This window comes from Netta rufina (genome assembly GCF_964035555.1).
Source record: "Netta rufina genome assembly, chromosome: 1".
Lineage (NCBI taxonomy): Eukaryota > Metazoa > Chordata > Aves > Anseriformes > Anatidae > Netta > Netta rufina.
Window position 1 is genome coordinate 174,348,725 of NC_140123.1, and position 17,349 is coordinate 174,366,073.

General features: G+C 42.9%; 1 protein-coding gene across 4 annotated transcripts in view; it reads left to right on the forward strand.

Annotated features, from left to right (window-relative positions):
- Positions 1 to 8,779: 8,779 nt before the first annotated feature.
- SCAF11 (SR-related CTD associated factor 11) overlaps positions 8,780 to 17,349 on the forward strand; it is a 45,380-nt gene continuing 36,810 nt past the window's right edge. The window contains exon 1 of one of the 4 annotated variants that reach the window (XM_084306484.1): positions 8,780 to 8,968. The gene's annotated coding sequence lies outside the window, so the exon portion shown is untranslated. Of the gene's footprint in view, positions 8,969 to 9,294; positions 9,532 to 15,961; positions 16,031 to 17,349 lie in introns of those variants that run through there. The other 3 variants (XM_084306483.1, XM_084306481.1, XM_084306482.1) reach the window with 3 other exon arrangements.

Sequence of the window (17,349 nt, forward strand, 5' to 3'; positions counted from 1 at the left end):
GATACTTTCAGTGAGATAATTACACACAGACCACCAAGGGCAATGGTTCACTAAAGGATTGCTGTGGCCAGGGGGCCAAGGGGCCCACAAGACTGGAGCAGAGAGGGGCATCAGAATGTGCCCGACTTACTGATGTACTGTTAGAAAGGGTATTTTACTACTTTTACTTATGAGTTACAAGTCTAAGGGTGCTTACATATTTGGTGAGATCTCTAAGACTAAGGTAATTCTAGTGGAAAAAGCCCCACAGGACAAAAAAAAAATCCTAGCTTAACTGCTGAAAATCATTGTTGACCGTAACCATAGCAGAAAAACAGAACAGCCTAGAAAAACCTGAGGCATGTGGTGATGGACTTACAAATAATTACTTAGGTGTTCAACTTTATATCCTGTGAGTAATCTCAGTGATTCAACAAACCTCTTTGCAGAGCATAAAGGTAAGGACCTCTTCCACCCAGGATGGTGGCTGCATTACCTTGAATGCTATAACATTAACTCCTCCACCTAGCTGCCTCCTTCCATAATGTCAATGCAAGCAGCTGCCGACAAGCACAGGCTCGTTGAAGTGTTATTTTGGGGGAAGTGCCAGAATTTATTTATTTCAACAGACTTTTGAACATACTGTACAATTATTCTTAGAGTGTATTAAATGGGTTGTACTTTTAGTTGAGTGGATACTTAATTTTTGTTTTGGGTAAAAAGATTGTTTATTTTGCACTAAAAATACATCAGTGGTATTATATACGATTAAGAGATGTTCTTTTTAGTGGTGTCCTTATTAGTAAATCTGCTATGAAAAATGTGTTTATTAGGTAGCTAACAGCACTTCAGTTTGTGTCAGACCATTAGCTAGCAACCTCATGGGTGACTCTACCGCTGTTTCTGGGTGATCAGCTGGGTTTTATTGCCTAGGGACTGCAATAACATAGCCCACATTTGGTGCAGTAAATCACTGAAGTCCAAATTAAGTTATCAACATAAAGTATTTGATAATAATACAAAGCTAAATGGCTGTTTGGAAAAGGTGATGATGGTGGTTTTGGCATTGATGCATTCATGTGAGCTGTTTGCAAATAATCTAAAGTCTGATTTTTTTTTCCTAAAGTTATGGCCAAGTTTTGTTCTTAATTTAGTAATTTGGATTATTGCCTGTTGTGCTTAGGACTTGACATCTGGGGAATGCATTTGAAGAATGAATTAAAGAAACACACACCACTTTAAAGCTAGTTATTAGAAGTTAACGGAAGAAATGCTTTGTTAGTCCCCTGAGAGCCACTACCTCAGAACAGCTACTCTTTCCAGTTCTGTGATATTGAACTAGATTTGTTTTCTGCCTTCTCTGTGACAGACCCATGCAATTAACAAAGGGAGTCCACAAACTGTCTACGAAGAGACAGACTTACCAAAACCGTGAAATGAGCCATCTCAGGAGAGAAACAGTTCAGTAGAATCTTCTTTCCTTGCTACTGCTTAACCAGCTCTATCAGCATTACCAAAAGTGAATGTGGAACATCTCCTGCCTCTTCCATGAATCTCCAGACAAGGCTGGACCACTCATGTGGAGCAATCAAAGAGGGTGTTACCACCTCTAGTTATCTGCTCTCCTCTTTTGCTAGTGGTTACCATCCCATAACAGTCATCAGAATCAGTGTTTCACCCTGCTTATTAATGTAAAACATGGATCAGTTTGGGATCTGTTAGTCTGTTTGTTGGATTTGTCTGACATTGAAACTTTAGGGAGATGAACAGTCTAGACAGGAAGGCAAGGTAAGTTCTCCTGGTATGAACAGACATGTTTTCTGGAGACACATGTTTCTGGAGACAGATGTTTTCTGCATCAGGTTCTCTAACTTCTTTTAGATCAGATCTGGCTGGCATTGCAGGTTGAATTTCAGAGACTCTTTTTCACTCTCCAGTTACTGCTGTTGCTAAACAATGGAATTACAGATACAGATTTCCTCAGTGGGGGAACTGCAACAGCAGGAAATTTTGAGAAGTCTGGTGTATTCAAAATCTTGAGAAAGGGCAAACAACACTGCAAGACTCAAAATGATGGACAACTGAGGAGAAAAAGGATTTAAAGCCAGATTTTTTTATTTATTTAGTTAGTTAGTTTATGAGCACCTTTGAAATGCAGTAGTTAATCCATACTTCAGAGAAAATGTCTGTGCTAAATATTCAGCATTTTAAATAAAGTTCATGGGGCTCTTCTGCAGTAGAACCAGCAAAGGTCAGAAGAGTGTTCCTAACATCTTGAGGCTAATACAAGGAAAAGGAACAGACAAATCACCCTACCCTTATTCGTGATGTAAAAAATCAACTATTGACCCTTTTGCATCTGTTTAAAAAATAAAATCCTCTTGATATTCATATGAGTATAAATATATTGATTCAAGTAAAACAAGGCTATTAAATTCCACTGTTATAATATTCCCCAGTAATGGTTCAGACTGCATAAGCTCTTGATAGATGAGATGTTTTCATCCCTTAGGGTACACAAAAAGAAAAAAAGATAGCGAAGGAACATTGTTTTCACTATCTATTGTTTCAGACATAAGAGAGCATTGCTATCCAGTGGGAGCAACGCATCTGTCTATGGACTCCAGCTGTATGGTAAACATTAGGAGTCGACATGCAAATAACAAAATACCAATCAATCCTACCATGTGACAAGCCTCTGAGACATATAATTTCATAGGGTTCCTTCACTTCCTCAGTAACACCTAGATATGCCTAATTTGTTACTCATTTGTAATAAAGACATGAGCTGGAGAAGTCAAACTGATGAATTTGCACTTAACAATTGCTTTATGTAGCTGAAGTATTGTAAAACATACCAGAAGGCTGCAGTTTACCCATCCTCTCATTAATCAAGAACATTAATGGATATGTTCCTATGTCAAAAGGAAAGAAAAGGCAAGACCTTACATGAGATATATTAAGAATCAGTCATTTAAAATTCATCATGTAGTTTTAAATGTACCTTTTCCTACTGCCAGATGGGAGAAGTACAAATTATTTTAATTTATATGTTTTCTGTTTCAAGACAATTACAGCAAAGAGTTTCCCAAAGACAAGGCTGAATCTACAACAGATATGGGTTGAGAAACACTTTCAGTGCTGGGTGAGAAGGAGGTATCAAAAGCCAACCCTTGCCAAGCTGCATATTTAAATAGTATTAAATGATAAAGAGCACTGATTGATCTTAAAAATGCTAGTCAGCCACTGTTTAAGTAAATAATATGCAGAGATTAATTCAGAAAAAAAAAATCAAGAAACAGAAATATAAAACAAAAGCAATCCTTTTAGAAAGGGGAGAATAGTAAAAAATAAATAATAATAATAATAAAAAAACAGAAATGGTGGTTGTTTTTTGTCATTCCTCAGTCTTTTGAGAAAGTAAGGTTTCTAAAGGAGTGACCTCCGCAGCTGCAATCATGTCGCACATCCTTGGGCTGTATCTGAAAGTAATCATAATCACACTTACAGCCTGGAAGGTGCAATCCCCTGCTGTAGCTGGTAGTACCACCAGCTCCTAGTAAACATCGTAGCTTCAAAACATATTGCTTGCTCGTGTGTTTCATGCTGCATTTGTCACAAGCTTTCCTGAAGCACGTTTGTGGTTGATTCACACATGTTATGCGCCGTTGCACCATTCGATGGAAGTGGGTGGATAACAGTGTGAGCTCTTACAGCTCCGTGTGAGGAGAGGCTGATAGGGGGGTAAGGAATGTTGTGTCACATTTTGGCTTATGCTGTTCATTTGCACAAATGTGAAAGACGCTACTTCCCTAAATACTTCAGCTGAACTGTCAGCTTTTCCTTGGCGTTACTGCTTAACTCCGCTCCCCCTCATCTTCCCTCTTGCTGCTCTGTCACGCACACACTCAGGGATCAGTTCAACATAGAGCGTGGCAAAACCTCTCCACCCAAAGAGTTCAAGCCTGTGGATGCCTTTGATTTGAGTTTAACTTGGCTTTGCTGAGCTATCTCCTATGGCTCTTCCAAGAGAAGGGCGGTAGTTACACCCAAGGCTTTCAATAATATTTATCACAACCTGTCTGAGCAAGTTTGAATGCAACCAGTAAGTCTTTGAGGATGGCAGAGAGGACCATTGCATAACGGGGTTCAGCTTAAGTCCAGAGTGCTAGTTTAGCTAGACGAGTCAACATCCCACAACTTAGAAAACATTATTTGAAACAGGAAAAGAATGCAAGCTATTTTTCCTAAGGAGTGCACTGTTGGTTTTGTGTTAGAATTTGCAAGGTATGTACATAATATATGCTGGTGTCAAAAGCTCCAAGCATTTTTTGTTTCAAGACTGCGAAAGAATGTGGTTTGTCACAGCTCACTGCTAGAATATTTGTAAAATGCTCATGGGAACTCTTGGAATAATTAAAGAATGGTGTCTCCATGACAGGATAACACCCATCCCAATTCCTTCCCAAGGAAACAATATGGTTATATATTATAAATTATGGCTAATTATCTCACATCCTGTTTCCTCATAGCCCTAAACACAAGAAACCTTTTCTTCTTCATGATATTCAATCTTGCTGTTAATAACATCTTTTATTTCTACAGTGGGATTTATTCCAGAGGATTCCAATCCATCTCCATGGAGCACAATCAAAGTGTGACCACTAACAGCATACGGAGAAGAAAACCCAGGCTAAGAGCATTATAAAATTCCTCTGATCCTATATAAAAGGACTGGTGCTATCCACAAAGAACTGAGAGAGTCTTGTTTTTTAGGGCTTTATCCAAGATCCTCCCCTTCAGCTTCAGAGCCAGAACATGCTTTAATTGAACAGGAAACTCTCAGGAGCTGATGCATGGTTCCTGGATATGGAAATATTGTGACTCTAAAATGTGTGCTGCCAAGTCTTATCTTATCTGATCACACCCATAAGATCCTTCTGGAGATGAATGTTGTAAAAGATGAAGCCAACAGAGTTTCTATATTTAGTTTACTAAATGGTTGGTTCGAATACCAATAATAGAATCAGCAGTGGCTGATTAATCCCTTCTAATGAATAATAATAATAATAATAATAAAAAAGGCTACAGTCTTCACTGTCTTTTGTGGCTAGGAAAAAAAAAGTCCAGTATCAATGTCTGAAAGGGATGAGCGCATTGTATGAAATGGGAGAAGAGTTTTAATGGACAGTGAACCAAAGCAGATGTTTGATAACTGACAATTGTAAAAAATTTCCAGCGTAGCCCTTAGAATTTATTAAAACAAATACAAGGAAAACAAAACAAAACAAAAAGTTACCTAAATTTGCTGCACTCCCAAAACAGATTTTTTCATGTTTTAGACCAAACTTTTGCAGACCAGCCTTTTGCATTCTCTTTGGCTAAAAAGCAGAAGTCTGTAATTCCTCATTAGTACCTGTTGACTCATTCTGCTTACTTTTATTTATATAATATTATGCCGCATTTCCAAACAATGAAGCTTACAAGCAAAGACGTGTTGCCTGTAAACAAAAAGCACAATATCTCAATCAAACTTTTAGAACTACTAAAGAATTAAAAACACTGAAATAGCTTTGTTAGTGCAGCCAAGTATCCAAGGCGTCTTGACACACAGAATACACAACCTACTTACTTGGATATATAGACATATGCTCCAGAACCCCAAAATTAAAAATTCCCTAAGAAGCAATGAGAATACAAGCACTAAAGACAGGGAATTCTGACTATTACCTTATTAGAAAAATGAGATAAGCCACCTAGTTTATTTCCAAGTTTTTTGATGTTGTTGCTTTTGTCTTTTTTTTTTTTTTCATCATATCTAAACACAAGCCAAAGTTGAATCTGAAATTAAAGCAAAGATCAAAACTCATTGCTGGAAAGGGGAAGAAAAAGATTCCCAGAAACCTTCTGGGGAAAAAGAAAAAAAGGAAAAAAAAAAAAAAAAAGGTGATAAAGCAACCCTCTTATAAGTACCTCAAAGATATGAACCAACATCAAATGATATCATACCAATCACAATTCATTTTATACCAGAGTAACATGCCCTTTGGACAGGAGAGACAGTCATGTAGACACTGATGTACTTGATTTTAGTAGGCCTTTCAATGCTGTTTAACCTAAAAAAGAAGGCTGAGAAGGAATTTTTAAAAGTTAAGACCAGATAAAAATATGTTGCAAAGAGAAAGGAAACAATCTGTTGTTCCCTGTGCCAGTGGTGGACAGGACTTAACTAGGGGCTTCTGATGCACCAGGTTATGGATTAGGAGCAGCTTAACAAAAGCAGAAATTTTAAACCAGAGAAATAGCTTGCCCAAGGAGGCTTTGGAAGAGACAGTCTACCTCCAGAGGCCTTGAAGCACGAAGTGAACAAAGTAGTAACAGATACATGACTGATCCTACATGGGGGCAAAGAGGTTGAATGAGTTCTGAATCAACTCTGAGTCCACTTCAGACTTTTTTTAATGTCATTTGAATATACCTACATTCCTCAAAAGCTCAGAGTACAAGAGCCAAAGAGATGAATCATTCATTGCTCAAACGAGCATCTGAAAACTGCGAGCACAAACATCATGTCATCAATGGTTCTTCTGTTCCCTGGATATTGAATATTTTGGTAGCTTTAATCAACCAATCCCAAAAATGTCACTATAGGAAGAACAGCTTGCTACTTTATTATTTTTTTTTCACCCTATCTCTTTCAGAGACACAGTGTAGTACTGGCAGCTTCAAGACTACAAAAATACCACTTCGGGTTCATTTGGGTTTATTACACTGAGAAAGAAATAATCGTAAGGTCAGTTTTGCCCATCTCTTGTTTGCCCTCGTTGCAATGGTTTGCAGATGATAAATGGCACAGGATCATTTCAACGGTGAAGGATACTTCAAAGTTAAGAATTCAGATTTACAACACCAAAACACAAGTATTTGCATTCCCCCTCTGCACTCTATGCTAATCCTAATTTCTGCACTCACGGATAGCTACAGAGTTCCTCTCCACCATGCCCTGCCTCATCCTTGCTTTTTCATCCACTGCCTCCCCTTGATCTACCATATTATTATTGAAATCTCTTCAGCTTAGGTAGGACTTGAAACCTCTGAGGGCAGGAACTTTGTGGGCACACAGAAAAGTTCAGAAGCTGACAGCAGTGAAGTCCCAGGATTTTCTCTCAACTGCAGACAGCGTGCTCATCTCCAAAGGTGGATGAGAAAGGGCCAAAGCAGTTCTGCTAATACAGTGTACTTTTGAAGTTGTATGAGTAGGTATAAAGGTCAGTGCTGGAAAGGATACGGATGCCGCATTTTTACCCATGTATGATACCCAATCAGAGGATCAAACAAAAGTACAGACAGCACCTCAGATGTGATGAGTGTTTCTCCTTGCATTCCTCTGTGTCACGGAAACCTCCCGTCAGCTTCCCTGGCTCCTCTGCGCAACATGATCTGTGCAGCACGGGGGGATGACAGCAACGTCTTCATGACCTGTGCCAGAAACAGCAAACACCAAGGCTTCCACTACATCTCTGAGTCTCAAGTGACTCAGGAGTCATTTTAACTACGAGACTCAATAGTAAGTAAAAGCATGCAGCAGTTCTGTGTAGCCCAGCCTCCTTACAACAAAACCTTACCTCTGTGGCCATAGCCAAACACGGTGTTGCTGTTCCCCCATCACTCCCCCTTCTTAATTGCTTCAGTGTCTGCTTTGAGGGTCATTCAAGATTTCAGTCTACTCAAGATGCAGCACCAAAAGTCATCTGTCTTAGTCTGCAACAGGGCTTTCTTTAATCTCATCCTTCAAAACAGCTCATTCCTTTCTTCAGATGATGGAGTTCATTAACCTTAATAACCCTTAAAGTCAGGCTTACCTTACACATTTCATCATCTTTCTTCTGTCTGTGCTTTCCTACCTATGGCTAGCGGCTTGCTTATTACATTTCCCTGCAGCCTGCTAATGAAGCCAGTCCTTCCCTTTCTCCCCCTGACTCTTCTCACACGCTGTCCCTACAGGCTGCTCTTACTTCATTCAAGCTCTTCTGACTTAATCCTAAATTAACATTCTCCCTAACGAGGTGCCACCACTCTCGCTGGACAGACTCCAACACGCACCTTACCCCACCATACCCCAGGAGACCCGCCGCCACTCTCCACCAAGCCCCGACCCACCCCATGCTGCTGCCCAGGCAGCCTGCAGGGTGTGCGGCCATCACCCCACAGCCCCCTGCTCCCTCACCGCCATCACCACAGCCATGGCCATGGCCCCCCATGAGCACAGGGCTGCGCTCATCGCCCTGCCCACACCGTACGCGGATAACGAACAGACAGAGGCTGCTTTGGGTCAAGTTTGGGGTAAGTTTATTAAAAGGACGGCTCGAAATGGGTCAAGTTTATTAAAATAACGACTCCACACGGTTATTAAAATAACGAAATGGGGATTGGTGTGAAGGAAGGAGTGGGTTGCCCCCCCCCCGTCGCACAGTGATGACGCCACCGCCGCCCGGGCCGGGGCCGCGCCCCTCCGCCGCGCCGCCAGCAGGGGGCGCCCGAGCCCGCCCCGCGCCTCCCCGCCCCGCCCCCCCCCCCCGCCGCCCCGCCCCGCCCCGCCAACCGGCGGCGGGTCACGTGCCCCGCGCCCCCGGCCCCGCCTCCCCGCCCGGTGCCGCCCCCCGCCCCCGGGAGGACCTTTCCCACAATGCCCCCGCGGGCGGGCCGGTTTGGAGGCGTCTCGCTGGCGGCCGCCACGCCGCCTCCTTCCCTCCCTCCCTCCCTCCCTCCCCGCGCAGCGCCCCCCCGCGGGCCCCGCCGGCAGCGCCTGGCCCCGTCCCGTCCCGTCCCGTGGCGGCGGCGGCCATGTGGCCCGGCGCCCGCTGAGCCCGCTCCGCCGCCCGGTCCGCGGGGAGGCAGCGGCCAGACGCCGGGCGAGGCCCCCGAGCGGCGGCGGCGCGGCTGGGGGACGGCCGCAGGCTCCGCTCCATGCTGGGTACAGCGGCGCCAGGTACAGCGGCGGCGGGGGTGGGGAGCGCCCGGGGGGCGGCCCGGGCCCGGCGGGGCCTTCCCCTGCCGCAGGGCCTGACCCAGCCCCGCCGGGCGGCTCCCGAGCCCGGCCCGGGCCGAGCGGGGCTGGCGGGGGCTGGCGGGGCCGCTGTGCCCCGCGTGCTGCCCGTGCCGGGGGTGCTGGGTGCGGGCGGGGGGCTGCGGGAGCGGGGCCGGGCCGGGCTGGGCTGGGCTGGGCTGGGCTGGCCCCTGCCTGCCGGAGAGCCGCGCTGCGGCGCGCTGTGTGTTGTGATTTTTAATCTCGGAGGGACGCGGAGCCGACTCTAGCGGCTGGTGTCGTGGTTGTGCACCGAGCTGCTGGCTCCCCGTCGGGTCGGAGCTGTGAGCGAGCTGCGGTTGCACTTAGGAGTTTACTGCTTGCCTGTTCAAACCCTCCCCTGCATGGGACAGCGGGGAGGTCTCCAGTCAGCTTGTCTTGGTTTCTTCTTTCTTTAACATAACAGTGAGATTCCTAAATGAAATGTCGGCGACTACAATCTCCTGTTATTTGGCTGATCGTACAGGGTAAACCGTGTCTCTTTCTTTTTTTAATTGGGAAGCTCTATTTGGAGATGCGCGTGCACACAAAAAAAAAAAACAGCATCCTCTTTTGCCATGTGGAGAAATCCTGGAAAGGTTCCCAAGAACTACTTCCAAACGTTTCCTTTAGAATTTTTTATGAATATAATGGCTTTTGTTTGCTTTCCTTAGAGGAGACAAGACAAATGTGGGGGGAGGGCAGGGTGGGTACTGTTTAGGTCTTTACTAAAAGTTACAATGTCAAGCTTCAGCAGGTTTTATTTCAGTAGTTTACAGTTGCTGATGCATTGAGCTCCAGAGTGATAGATGGCCCACATCAGAAATACACCAATTTTCTTTTATGGTCCACGTGACTGGAAGTTTGCTTCTGAATAGACAGAATGGGCAAGAACTCCATGGCCTCAGAAAAACATCTCTTTCTTTTTCTCTCATCCAAATGGTCTCAAAACAGAATGTTTTTCAGGCCTTCTCTAAGAAAAGTAAAACTGGAGGCACTAGTTTATCTTGTGCTTGGATCACTTTAAGACAGGGAATGCTTCTCCGGGAATTTGGTGAGTTTTTTTCAGCGTTAATTTGTACAGCTCAAGCACAATGCGTGAAGGATCTTGAGTTTGACTCAACATGGAGATGTAAGTTTGTTGTTTTACAATTACTCAGCTGTCACTTTTAAACCACGCAAGAGATAAAGAGCTTCTTTTTGCTCTTGACTGACTGTAGTTTGAGTCACACTTCATGCATGAGTTTTAGCCTCTGGCTTTATAAAACTTGTGTATGGTTCTGCTTGTGATATGTAATGGTTCTGCTCTGGTTACAAACATCTGCTTTTACCTGTCACAGAGATTCCTTGCTGAATATTTGCAGTTTCCCATTGCCCTGAGTGTTATAAAATGTGCAAAAACTGAAGTTAAAGTTTACTATATATAGTAATTACCGTAAGGGTGGTTTGTTTCAGTTAATGTTGTGTAGTGGGGCGGAGTGGCAGAACGCTGTTGGAAAAAGCTGGATGGGCTGATTTGTGGTACCAGTACCAGAGTTACTGAAACCTGGCCTCTTGAGTCCACGGCTTCAGCACTGTGGTGTTCTTTTTTGCCAGCAATCTGAGGCAAGGGGTAAGAAATGTCCTTCCAGTTAACAGTAACAGAAACGTGGGGTCTAGTTCGTACTGACGTCCAAGCAGTGGACGTCAGTGCTGACAACTTGTATGAATGAATTCTGAAATGCATCTGAGATTAAAGTAGGTTTTATAAGTCTCAACATTGTTCTCTTTCTTTTTTGCCTATTTTGCCAACTTTAAGATAGAACGAGCTTTAAGGTGTAAGTTTAACGCGCACATTAGAAATCTCTGATATTTATGGCTATAGTGTTATGTGGAGTGCCTCAGAACAAGGACTAGTTCGTGGCTTTTCAGCAGCATAGGCACGTTTTATTTCATACGTGTGTACTAGTCCGCTGTACCCTGAAGGAGAGCAACCTTAACCCGAGTGTGGCGACTTTTTTTTAAGCCAGCAGTGAGGTTGTGAGGTTGGTGAGGTTATAGGTACAGTTTGCAAGCTGAAAGCTGTGAACATCTCTTTGCGGGTCTGCAAGCTGCTTGCTTCTGGTTTCCTGAACCACCTGAGCACGGATGTTCCCTTCAGTAGGAAGTTAGCAGTGTGCAGTCGTGAAATAACAAAGGGCTTGCAGCTGATGGGAGGTGAATGCGTGCATCCTTTAACGTTCAGCTGTCCCTCACATCCCCACGTCTAGGTCTGATGGCGTGCTGAAGGCCGAGTGACTGTTGGAGGGACTCAAAGGCTGAATATGCATGATCTGTACTTCCGTGGCCCACACCAGACGCAACAAACAGTTTTTCCCTGACAGTTTTGTTTTGTTGTTTTAAAAGCCTGTTGCTTGTAGAAACATACTGCTTTACTACTGCTTATTTTTATGGCACTTCTGATTGTTTCTCCAACTAAAAGGCTTAAGGAAAACTAATTAAACTTAACCAAATGTGAAAGTTGTCATTTCTGGGCTGGCAAAGTTGTTAGCTGACATGACAAAGGATCAAAATACCGCATCTAATTATCTACTAAGTAGCAAGATTAAAATGAACTTGTATTAAAGGCATTTAGTAAGGTCACAAATACATGTACACATGTAGGCATATGTGTATCTCCACGTTGCATTTGTGTACGCAGTGATAAAATGAATATTTTTACCCCTTCACTTCTTATTATTAAGTAACACTTTCTATAAATTATCTTGATGTAATGCTAGCATTACTTTTTTTTTTCCCCCACAAGAATGCAAAATTTGAGTTTTGATGTCAATAATAATCCAGATATTGGATTATTTTCATTAGAAATTATTTGTCAATCTTCTATAAAGCATTTTTTTTTTTATATATACCATAGTGTATTTGTGTTTGAAGGGGGGTAAGGATGACTTGGTTAATGGTCCCTGCGTTAGGTCACAGTTTGGTACAGGGAATAATCAGCGTGCAACCCGTGCTTATTCCATCATCACAGCAACTGTCTTTGACTCTGTGACTAGTGGTATTCTTAAATTTCTGAGATTATTTCAGTTTCTTTCACACACATACGTGTACAATAAAAATATGTATGAATGAGGATGTAGAGAGAACTGGAGAAAAAGCTTGCTTTTTGCTCTCAAGCAGAATATTAAAGAAATAAGTCTTGCAGAAGCTGTTATCTAAAGCCTAATGCTGTGGCAAATAGCAGTATCTGGTCACTTTTTCTAATAGATGCTAATAATAATCTCTGTCTTAATGCAGATGTTATTTAAGGATTGGTGAACTCCCATTAAAATGCAGTCTTTGTTCATCTGCTATCAGGTCTGTAAGCACTGCTTAACTGTGATCTTCCATCAAGGATACTATCTGCGAGTAAACCTGACTGACGCATTCGGCGTTTGGAACTTTTCCAAACTAGTATGAAATTGCCTGGAAACGTCAAGTGCATTAACACGTGTCTCTCTTCTTGCTACTTGGCTTTTATTAGGCTGCCAACAGTAACAGTGAGTGGGAAATCCCTGAGATCAGCATCTGGATAGAAGTCCTCGCGAATGTCCGTACCTTTTGATAGCACCGCAGGACAGAGCTGCGGCAGGGAAGATTTCTGCCTTGGAAATGGAGAATTTTACATGAAACTAAGCCATAATAATGCTTGACACTTGTGTTCTCAGGTAGCATCTGAAGACAGATGAGCGGTGTTAATTAGGCTGTTCGCTGCCTAGAACAAATTACTTCAGTGATTCTGAAGATACAAGGAGAGACAATGAAACACTCTGCCTTCTGTACTCTGCCACTGAATAATCACATCTGTGCAGTTCTGCTTGTCTTAAATGTTCTTAGTTTGCTGCTTGTGATACAAGAGGTAGTGGCCCCTGTGGACAGAGGTGTACAAGAAGTAATTTCAAATACCATGAGAAAAGCAGTGTGTTAGTATTTTGAGCTCATTAGAGTTTATTTGGTGGCACCTCAAATGAAAGATTCCTGTAGCAATGAAGGTAACATATAACCTTCTCTCTGTACCAGTGCAGTTGGGATTTTTTTTTTTTTTTTAAATGCACTTTCCCAAGTCTGAGCAAGAAGGCACCTAATCCCACTCTGAGAAACACCAGTTGGCACCAGCACTTGTTTGGTAGTTGCTATTGTGGCAAGAAGCTGTGAATGAGGAGAGAGTTCATCACTCTAAGTAGATGCTAGCAGAGGTGACATGGGAAACTTCTCTTGAAAGCTTTGTAATGAGATACAATAATTACAACAAAAGCTATGTTGATTTTTTGAAGAGCTCACAGCCAAGTATTTGTTATAGGGGATTTCTTGATGCCATCGCTAGGGTGAAAGTAACTCAAAATTGTGATTTACATGTTTTCTTGTTACCAGACTGTCCTCAGTTGAAGGTAAAGATTATGGAGTTCAAGATACCTTTTCAAGCCCAGATCAGATTTTTCCCCCTTTCGTGGCTAATAGCTTTTGTCACCTTTTGTCTGTTGCTATTGGTGTCAAGGAAAGCTTCTCTCTAATCCCCATCTTCCATTCCTGGCTATACCTTTCTAGCTTTATTTTAGCCATCTTGAAAGTGATCACCGAGTAAGTAAGAACCTGAAAGCCAGATGAACAGTAATTGAAACTGCTTACTCCCCGTCTATCTGCTACTTCTCAAATGGTATCTAATGCATTGCTCTACAAGTGCTGTAAGAGATTTTGTGCAAAATAAGATGCTCAAGATTGTTTCAATTGTCATGATAAAACCTATGCAAGCTCCGTATTTTTACACCACTTTCCAAAAATACAGCGTTTTATGTCTGACATTTATTTATAAGTGGTTAGTGTAGGTCTTTGACCTCAGCTTATAAAATACTGTTATTCAAAGGGAAAAGGAGCTGGAGAACCATGGTTTTTGACATCACAGCTTTCATCTAGTACTTCTTTAAGAGTATGCCTCAGTGAGGCAAAACACTTATAAATGGCCATGCTACTTTCTTTGTCCTGTTTGTTTGTAAATCAATGCCTGTATGTTTTGAATGTAAGCTAGCTGAAATGACTTCTTATGGAGATGAAGGTTTCCATAGGTTCCAAAAGAGCATGTTGTATCACTGAACTCTTTATTTGATGTTTAAAATGAAAGAACAGCAGGCTTTTAATAGAGGACTCAAATTCAGTGTATTTTTAACAAGGGTGTGGGTATGGTTCTGTGTGATCTTCTGGAGTGCGTTTTTCAGTTTAACTCCAGAAAATGACACAGGAGCCTCTGGACTGCATAATTCTATTCAAGGGACGGCATTGTTTGCAGGAATTCAAGATTCAGAAGCTGAGCAGTAAGACTACCATAATGTAGGTGGAAGGAAAAAATAATGGCAATCTGTAAATGGACAATTACAGGTTATTTCTTCCTTTGCTGGATTCATTCCTTTCTTTTTGTTTTTTTTTTTTGGTTTTTTTTTTTTTTGGCTTAATATAATATTCTAATCACCTACCACTCTGGTTTTGTTGCTGTGTTTTTTATTTTAATTTTTTTTTACTTGTTAAATATTCTCACCATTGCTGTGACCCTGGAGCTTTTCATTTGAGGTCAGTCTTACTCTGCCTCTTACTCTACCAGTTTTGCCATGCTTTTTCCTTCCCCTGTTAAAAGGTCTTAGCTTTTCCACTTCTCCCTGTCTTCGCAAGGTGGTTTTGGTTGATCTCCTGCATCCCTGGTGTGTAAGCCCCGCCGCTTGGGCATGTTTAGGATGGTATTAAGTAACATAAAGATGGTCTTCCGAGTTTCTTTAGCATCGGAGAGGTGATTGCAGCAAGCCCTGCTGTGTTGCCATAGCACTGGCTGAAGTATGCTCATTCATCTTGTGGGAATGCTGCATGTGCAGAGTAGCAATGGGATAGGAACTTGAAATTATTAGCGTATGCTGAGCACAGATCTAATTTATGGGGAGAAAATAAATGCAGTGAGTAGCAAAGTTTTCCTGAGTAAATGCAAACTTTTTTCTTTTTTTTTTATTTTTTTTTTCAGATTTGTGCCCTGGTAGGTCTGGAAGGGTTACTTGTGTGGAAGGCATGTTCTTGATCTCAGTGACCCACTGCCAAGTATCTGCTCTTGGGTGGAAAGCATGAAAACATTGGTGCTTGCTTCCAAGTGGCTAGAAAAAAAAGAAGGCTTTAACTGTTCTTGGAAATGGCTGAGCCGTTTTTGCTGACTCTGGTATGCAGTGCTAGCCCTTCCAGCTGCACGAGTGTACGTGTGACTAAGGACCCTCAGCAGCGGAAGATGGGGTCGTGAGTTTATGCTGACTTGGTTTAGTTGCCTGGACCGTGTGCACCACGACAATAGTATCTAATCCCCAATTAGTTCCTGTTGTTTGCAAATCTCAATTTCACACAGCTCAGCCACGGGCTACTTAGAAGCAACACCTAAGTGCTGAATCGTACATTTTGTGAGAGGACCTCATGTTTTCTGTTGCGTATTGCTTTGTGTGTTGTTAATGGCTGTGGTACCTGCGTGTTTATCAGCCCTGCATGGAGCAGCGTGATTTCGCCCTGGCACACAGGTGTGTCCTCCCTGCGGGGGTGGTCGTGGCACAGTGCCTGTTCGGGGGGGTTTCTTACCCTACGCGTGGAACAGCACGACAGGCACTGTGCTTATTGCCTTGTATTGAAAATAACTGCTTTGGAAAGCAAAATGAGGTCCTCTTAATTTATGTGGGTGTACACTTAATCTTGTATTGGTCTTCAGAAGCTTCTGGTCATCCTGACCATTGTATAAATGAACTGGCTTTTGCATGGGGGCAGTGGCTCCATGACACGTGCTAAACCCAATGAGTGTTTGTTCTGTCTTAGGGTTCTCGTGGGCCCAGCCATAAACTTCTGTACAGACTAGGCCTGGGATTTGTCTTGGGTAATTCAGAAAGCTTTTGGAAAGCAGCGTTATGAGTGGCAGTCCTACTGAGCAACTACCCTGCAAAATAACCTTACTTCAACGCGTAGGTAAGCAATGCGGGTTCGTCCCCCAGCGCTTCTGCATCCTCAGGAGCTAATGGAGCTTGAGTAGGGCTTGTCCCCTCTCAGAACAGAAAAGTGTTTGCTCACAAACGAGAAATCGGTAGGGAGAACTTGGTTGAAGGTGGTAGGGAGACGAGCATAGCTTTGAGTTGCAGGTTAGATGTCAGCTGTGAATATATACTTTGAATCAAATGAGATTGCACCCTTACAACTCCTAAAAGTCATTTTTCCCTTGCAGATTAACAAGCTTAGCTTCATCTAGTTCTTAGTCTGAACTAAACGTGCCTAAGCACTGGCCGTCTTGGCTGTCAGTGGTCACGCCGCATGTACCGATGGTGCAGAGGTGCCATTTCTCCATAACCTCTGTATGTAAATTCACGTGGTCTGAGTTAACCTCACAGATATGTGTAATGCTGGGTAATCGATTTAGGTTGTTTGCAGGGGGAATCTGCTGAGACAGTGTTTCTCATTGCTGCTTACTGGGTGTGAACTCTTAACGTAAGCTCGGGACACAGCCCAAACTTCTGCCACCTATCCTAGTGGAACAAAGTGTGTTACGGTTGGTGGTGCAGAAAGATGAGAAATGAAATTTGCTTTCTGTAGGTAATTACGCATCAGTGCCAGGAAGGTAACTAGTCTGGTACCCAGCTCAAATTTGTCATGTCTCTGAGCTGCTAACTGCTGTGCAAGCTTGTTACCTGCTCTTCGCTTCTTCGTGAGCTTCCTCAGAAATGGGTCTCAGCCTTGTGTGGTAGAATGGTCAGGACGGATGTGTGTGAGGTAACTTTCTTCAGTGCGTTTCTGACAGACATATTTGGAAGAGAGCGAGTATCTCTTTGTTTTAAGTCTTTTAGTCAAGCATGATACCTTCCCTGTCTTGTAGAAATGCCAGTCTTTCTGTGGGTTGTCCTGGTAGTTGTGTAGATTTTTATGTTTTTGGTGAGCAAATCAGTGGAGACCAAAAGAGCCCTCGTGTGTATTTCTTTTTTTTTGGAGGAGGCAGAGGTATAACACTTTAATGAGTCTTAGTGCCCCATGTTCTCCTAAGTTGCACACTTCAGACTGAGATGGCTTCTTGGGGTGGTATTTGGAGTTTTGCCAGAGACTCTGATATTTATCAACTGATGTTTAGCACGAGACCTTTGACTTTGTCCTTGTGTTATCTCTTGTTCCTCGGTACTAATATTGATTTTTTCCTGCAGCCTGCCTACTTTTCTTTATTAGAAACATAGAATATCCCGAGTTGGAAGGGACCCCCAAGGATCATCAAGTCCAACTCCTGGCTCCACACAGGACCACCCAAA